Below are 7,185 nucleotides of genomic sequence, written 5' to 3' on the forward strand. Positions count from 1 at the left end.
AAATAGCAGCCTGGATGGGACTTTTGACTATAAAAATTTGATTGATGGACTCTCTGATGGGACGTTGATGCTTTACCAGACGAGGGACCAAACCAAACGGTTGGTTGCCACACTAGCCTGGTCAGGCAGGAAAAAAAATCACGTTTGACGTCCACGCCAGGCAGCCGAAAACTTGCAGGTACGAGGGCCAGGTCATCATCCAAACTGACCGTGACTACTTGCCATCTCATTATTTTTGTTTATGTGACATCTACGTTACTAGTTATATTACCAGCCGTTGTGAAGAGAGATAGGAAGCTCATCGGCACCACACAACGAGGCTAGTGTGAAGAGATTCGCTAACTATCAGTCTAGCTAGTTCCTACAGATCATCAGTGTCACTACTAACAATTGGTTGAGCTCTTTGTCTGAGCCTCCGGTTCCCAGGCTCTCCTGCCCAGGAACCAAAGCACGAGGTGGATGGCGATGTAGGCGAGCACGGCGGCGAACAGCGCGATGACGTACCCCGTCGCCTTCCAGTCCCGGCTGCTGCCGACCGCGTACGCCCCGAGGAGGCCGAGCAGGTCCAGCACGATCGCCGTGTTCATGGCATAGAGCAGCAAGATGTTGTTCTGCAGAGACTCCTGCAGCAGCAGGACGATGACGACGACCGACGCCACGAACGAGGTCGAGTTGCAGTAGAAAAACGCGCTGTACCGGGCCGGGTTGTTGAGCCGCATCACGGCATTCCCCGCCTGGTCGCCGCCCGGCGGCTTAATGGCGGCCTGGTAGGTCACGCTCGCTGCCAGGATCGCCAGCACCATCATGTACTTCCGCCTGGCACTATTGCCGCTCTTGTGTTGCCGCCTCATTGCCCTGTCGCCGGCCGGACCTGGCCGTGATGAGTTGCTGTCGTCTTCTCCATTGGCTTCGCCGAATATGAGCAGGACCAGCAGCGCCATGGCCGTGATGGCAATCAGCGTGATTTCGACGGCGACCAGGACGAAGACGTACATGGACGTCTGTGGATCCGGGATAGTCCCGCTGAGGTAGGCGCCCATCAGGCCGAACAGGGCGATCACCATGCACACGTACAGCGCGTAGCACCGTATGCCCGGCTTGTACAGGTTCGGGTTCACGAGCAGGATGATGAGCGTGATGGACACCATGAAGCTCGTCGAGTTGCAGTAGAAGAACGCTTGGTACCTCATCCCGTATGTGTCGGCCATGATGGGGTCTCCCGCACGATGCCCCTCTGTCCAGAAGCCCCCCTGCGGTGTCAGTCCAGCTTGGTAGGTGATGGTAGCCACCAGGATGGCGAGAAGCAGGAGCCGCTTGCGCCTCTTCTCCAGCTTCCTGTTGTCCTCGTAGCTCATTTCCTTGTGGTCCAGCGTGAAGAAGACGACGTGAATTACCACGTACACCAACGTAGCGGCCGGCAAGGCTAGGAGCTTGACGGTGGTGAACATGTCCCGGCAGCTCCCGGCCGCGTATGCGCCGATGAGGCCGAGCAAGCACAGTAGCATCGCCACCTCGAGCGTGTGCCGTCGGATCAGGCCCCTCGCCCGGACCATGAGGATGACAACCAAGGACGCCACGAACGCGGTCGAGTTGCAGTAGAAGAACACCATGTACCGGCTAGGGTTCATCACTGACAGTATCGGGTCGCCGGCCTTGTAGCGGTTCTGCTGGCGCTGGCCGTCCCGTGACCAGACGCCACCCGGTGGGTCGAGCCCCGCGTGGTAGGTGATGGTTGCCACGAGAGTCGCAAGCAGCAGAAGGAGAGACTTCACCTTCTCCATGCCTGCAGGTTTGTCATTGCCTGCATTCGCCTCATCCATTACCATGACCATGTTGCTGCCTTGCCCTTGGCGGCTGCCATCTGATGTTGGTCTATCTGCTTGCAATGGTCCTTCTCCAAAGCCTCTTTTTTGCAGCCAACTTGAACATGAAGAGTAGGCACACACAAATTGATGTGGTAGCCAGTTGGTGTTCTTGAGAGGATTCGAGACAACCACCAACACCATCATCACGAGGAAGATGTAGACGAGAACCAGGTCGATCAGCGCGATGACGTAGGCAGAGGAGCCCGCATTCCCGCAGCTCCCGGCGACGTAGGCCCCCAGGAGGCCGAGCAGCACGACCAGGATGAGCGCGCACAGCTGCACCATGGCGCAGCACCGGCTCTGCAGCCTCCGGACCAGGAGCAGCACGATGATGAGGAGCGACGCCACGAACGCCGTGGTGTTGCAGTAGAAAAAGGTCATCCGGTGGAGGTGCTGGCGGCCGTGCACTTCCTCGCTGTCGCCGCCGGGCGGGCTCAAGCCAGCGGCGTACGAAATTCCGACCGCGAAAGTCGCAAGCAACATGAGTACCTTGCGTTGTTCTCTCAGCTTGAGAGACTCCTCGGGGCTCTGCTCCTCGGGCAGTCCTAGCACCACTTCCGACTCCGACGACGTGTAGGAAGCCAGTAGGATGTGGACGCCGACGTAGGCGGCGAGAGCGACCACCAGCACCCAGGTGTACACCGTGGACGGGACGTCGAAGCAGCTCCCGCTGGCGTAGGCACCCATGAGGGCGAGAAGGTCCAGCACCATGACGAACCGGAGCACGGCGAGCCAGACGGGTCTCTTCTCGTTGAGGACGAGGAGGAGGAGGATGACCCCAATCGAGGCCGTGAAGGCGGTGGCGTTGAAGTAGACGAATGTGATGTACCGGGGCGTGAGCCTGAGGATCATGCGCCCGCTTTCGCTCTCCTCCGGCGGCGACACTCCGGGCGTGCTGAAACTCGCCTCGTACGTCGCTGTCGCCACCAGCCCGGCCAGCAGCATGAGATACTTCCGCAGATAGTACTCCCACGACGGCTCATGTATGCTGCTGCTGCTGCCGGCCGGCGAGTGGCTGTCGTTGGACTCTACCATTTCGACGGACAACGCCATTTATTCCTACGACTGCACTATAGCTTTTTGTGGGTTTTTTTGCGAGCACAGATAGGAGGACGGCGGTTGTGAGGAGATCGACTGCCGATGGCGGTTGTGAGCACGGATAGGAGGAAGGCTCCGGTGACTGTGAGTCTGCTTGTGCCACTGCCACTGCATCGACCTTTATATAAGCTCAAGCTGATATGGTCCACCTGCAGTGGAACCTAGGTAGCTAAGACTTCTTCAACCTGCAGTCCTGCACTTGTTAAATTCATTTCATGGTGTATTCAACTGTTCATTGTATGTTTGAATGCTTCAACCCTTCCAAAACCGCTGACCGCATGCATGCGAAGGGGATATGCATGGTTTATAGCCCGCATGCAGCAGCAGTGGAGCGTGGGTGTGTCTTACTGTGCGTGTGTAGTGGCGTGCGTAGACATGTGGGAGAGTACAAGTTCAAAGTAATAAAAGAGGCACGTGGGAGTATCAAAATCCATCCATGTACCTACGCTAACGAAAAAAATCAAAACAAATAGTAGAAAAATTTAAAAAAATCATTTTTTTGCTGTAGAATATTTGATGCATGAGGCCCACTTCAAATTTCAAGTCATTTGAACATATGAACAGCTCTCAGCCAAAAAGACAAATTGGGGGTCTGTAAAAATGTTTGCTGTTCATGTACTGTTTTTGCCCGATTTGTCTTTTTTGCTGAGAGCTGCTTGGATGTCCACATGACTTGAAATTTGAAGCTGGCCTCACGCATCAAATTTTCTATCGCAATTTTTTGGAATTTTTTGAATATTTTTGAATATTTTATGAATTTTTTCTAACCGGGTGCAGATGAGTCTGGGAACCGAAACGTCCTACTTGAGTACTATTTTTGGTAGATATAAGGTTCTTATACTTGAATACTCAGTGTATTTGAAAAACTAGTGGTCGTTATGTTTTCTGAAACTAACAGCAAGGGATGCCATAACCCATAAGTCAACTATTTCATTCTTTCCCTCTCGAGAGAAGGAGACGATTTTTCATCCTTCCTGAACGCCGGCTTGGTGGTACTTTCCGCTCCCTCCATCCGTTGCTCTGGCGGCGGGAGGGGGGCGGCCCATTTCTTTCAAAGTTTTTTCATAGAGGCAAGGTTTTGTCTTCATCCAGTAGCACCAGTGCGATGAGGATGGCGCTGCTCGAATAAGGTGGCATCAGTCCTGCAACACGGCGGCACGGCGAAGGTCCCATATGGATTATAGTGATCTAAAAGCTTTTACAGAGGGAGTATGTGTGAAGACGCGGTGCTCTTGGCAAATGGTTGAAGGTCCGTTAGCGGCCAATCTGGTGTTGGTCACCGGCTCTCAACGCCTTTTTGTCTTTGACGTTGGCCTAGATCATGGAATGATGATGGAGATCTGTTGCCTCTTCCGGCCAGCGTCACGGTGCCACCAGTAGTTGACGCGGCTTCTGGTTTGGTTTTGTGCATTCATCCCCTAAGGACTCAATTGTAATAGTCTTTTTCTTGTGTTTTTTGTACAAAATTTCCATACTCCACATTTGTATATCCCTGCCCCTCTGGAAGATTTCACATTTTTGTGTAAATATCATCTGCTCAATGTGCAGTGTAAGAGTTTGGTTTCTCTAAACATAAGTCGGAATATTATCATAATTAGAAAATTAGTGGCTATTGCGTGAGTTGGAAAATACTATCTCTCTTTCAAAATGTAAAACTTTTTTTGACACTATCAGTACATGTGATGCATGTCCTGGTGTACTCTATAAAACTCAGAGCTTCCTCGCGCTTAGTGGAGGTAGCAAATTGCACCACTTGATTGTAAAAACAAAGAGGCAAATTGCACAACTTGGCTGTTAACGCAACTTCGAAAATAGTCAAATGAACAGTCTTGTGGCAAGGGGCCTTGAAGTGGATTATAATTACTTAGACCAATAAGGCGAGCAAGCCTGCTGAAAAGCTGAATCAAGCCACCAGCTCCTCCCAGATAAAATAAAATGGATGTTCTTACCACAGCCCCATCATTGAATGGAGAAAGGGTGTACCCGACTACTGATAAGACAAACGAATAGCTAACGATTCCATGTTTCAACCAGTCAGGAGCGGAGCCAGGATTTAGATATAGGGGGGGCCAAGCCAAGTTGGCAAAAACAAATCGTGCAATGCAAAAAAAAGGTTCCCCTGTACTATAATACTGTTTTGTGTCAACACTACTAAAACATAGCTAAATTGATATTAATTCAAATTTGCCTTTACAATTGCCAATAAGATCGAAATATAAATAATTTCATCAGAAGATAACCTAGTTGCTAGGTAATTCTCTATCAATGTATATTATCATGTAATTTTGAACCAAATTATCTCCCATTGCACTTGCATGGGTAACTTCTATGTTAGCCTTGTTAACAATTTCAATATGTTGAGATCTCGAAATAACATACTTAAAATTGAATTATTTTTTATAGTGTGCAGCCGTGTTTTACTCTTCATTACCACATCGTAGATCAGACAATCAAAGGAAATTACAGATGAATTATCATTGTAAATCACACCATCAAAATAATTAAAATTGAATGTGCAATTTCAAATCATATTAAACGAGAATTCAGAGGGCTTAGTAGACAGCTTGATAGTGCTAACCTTGGAGCTGAACCACTAGAGAATTGACAGGTTGTATCTGTAGGACGATTTGCCTGTTGGGTGCCCCTTGATTTAATCTTCTTCTTTTTTTGAGGATCTCCCCTGATTTAATCGACCTCATGAGTTAGAAGTGCAAGAGGCGGCGGCCGCAGGCAGCGTTAATGGCCTCAAGTCACACGTTAATCATGTCGAGGCCTTTTTTAAGGAACGACAGAGGGGCTAGCGGGTTGGAGAGCGGAAGAAGGCAGGCCGTGACCATGTGTGGGCTCTCTGATGGGCCTTTTTCTTTTCAGATTTTATATACTCTCCGTGGGAGTTAAGGGGGGCCAAGTACGTGTATATTCACCAAATCCGGTCGCTGATTACTCGGCGCTTCTGAGTATTTGTCGATCGTTAGGGGGGGGGGGGGGGGGGCAGGCCCCTGCTCACCCCCCTTGGCTCCGCCACTGCAACCAGTAAGAGCATACCGTCGGATTCCTCCAATTGAACGTATGGACGCAAGACTGATGATAGGACAGGAGAGAAAGAAAGAGTTGACCCAATCAAATCCCTCAAAGCCACCTTAAATGTCCGGGCTATCCCGCACTTCAAATATTGCCCTTATATATGAGACGAGTATGAGTAGTGTTCCGGCATGTCCGGTCAATAATCTTACATCCGTTAGATAGGATTAAGCCCACCATGGAGCATCTTTTTTGTTTCTTTATTATTTCTTTTCTTTGTCTCTCTCTTTCTTCATCAATCACATGCATGCGACCGGACGTACAAGGAAAAAAATGAGGGATATGGCTACATGGACGGGCAAATAGGGAGTCAAAAAGGAGATGTCCGGACACTGACCGACGCGTTCATGGACATTTGAGGGGTCAAATTTGCCTAGTCCGGCAGTAGATATCATAATGTAACATCTACGAAAAGTTTCTTACAAGAATTAAATTTACACTTCAGCCATATGTAAGTTGCCTGGAAATGAATTTTGGGTCCGTCGATTTTTCCGACCGTTGCTCATTGCTTCAAGATTTGTGCTTCCTTTTTTCTATTGTGTGGTGTGTCTGGTTTGGGGTTGGAATTCGACTGGCCACTGATGTCGCTACCCCTCACAACATTGGTGTTTCTTCCCCTTGCAACAACAAGTGGTCAGGATACAACAACATTGAGTGATTGGCTTGCAGCACCGCCAGACGATCAGGCTCGCAGCAGCATCGCGGCTTGAAGCACGGGGGTCTTCCCTTGTAGCAGCTCGCGACTGAGCATGGAGCAGCACGTGGGCAACCATTGTCCTGCAACATCAATGCCCATCTTGTGGTAATGGTGCACTTGTGTTGCATTGGTCGTGTGGGGGTTTCAATGGTGGTTTTGAAGGAAATATGCCCTAGAGGCAATAATAAAGTTATTATTTATTTCCTTATATCATGATAAATATTTATTATTCATGCTAGAATTTTATTAATCGAAAACATAATACATGTGTGAATACATAGACAAACAGAGTGTCACTAGTATGCCTCTACTTGACTAGCTCGTTGATCAAAGATAGTTATGTTTCCTAACCATAGACATGAGTTGTCATTTGATTAACGGGATCACATCATTAGGAGAATGATGTGATTGACTTGACCCATTCCGTTAGCTTAACACTTGATC

General features: G+C 49.4%; 1 pseudogene; it reads right to left on the bottom strand.

The window, feature by feature from the left end:
• Positions 1–383: 383 nt before the first annotated feature.
• LOC125529297 lies at positions 384–6,817 on the bottom strand (annotated as a pseudogene).
• Between the last annotated feature and the right edge of the window lie 368 nt (positions 6,818–7,185).

Source organism: Triticum urartu, unplaced genomic scaffold, assembly GCF_003073215.2.
Source record: "Triticum urartu cultivar G1812 unplaced genomic scaffold, Tu2.1 TuUngrouped_contig_5496, whole genome shotgun sequence".
Lineage (NCBI taxonomy): Eukaryota > Viridiplantae > Streptophyta > Magnoliopsida > Poales > Poaceae > Triticum > Triticum urartu.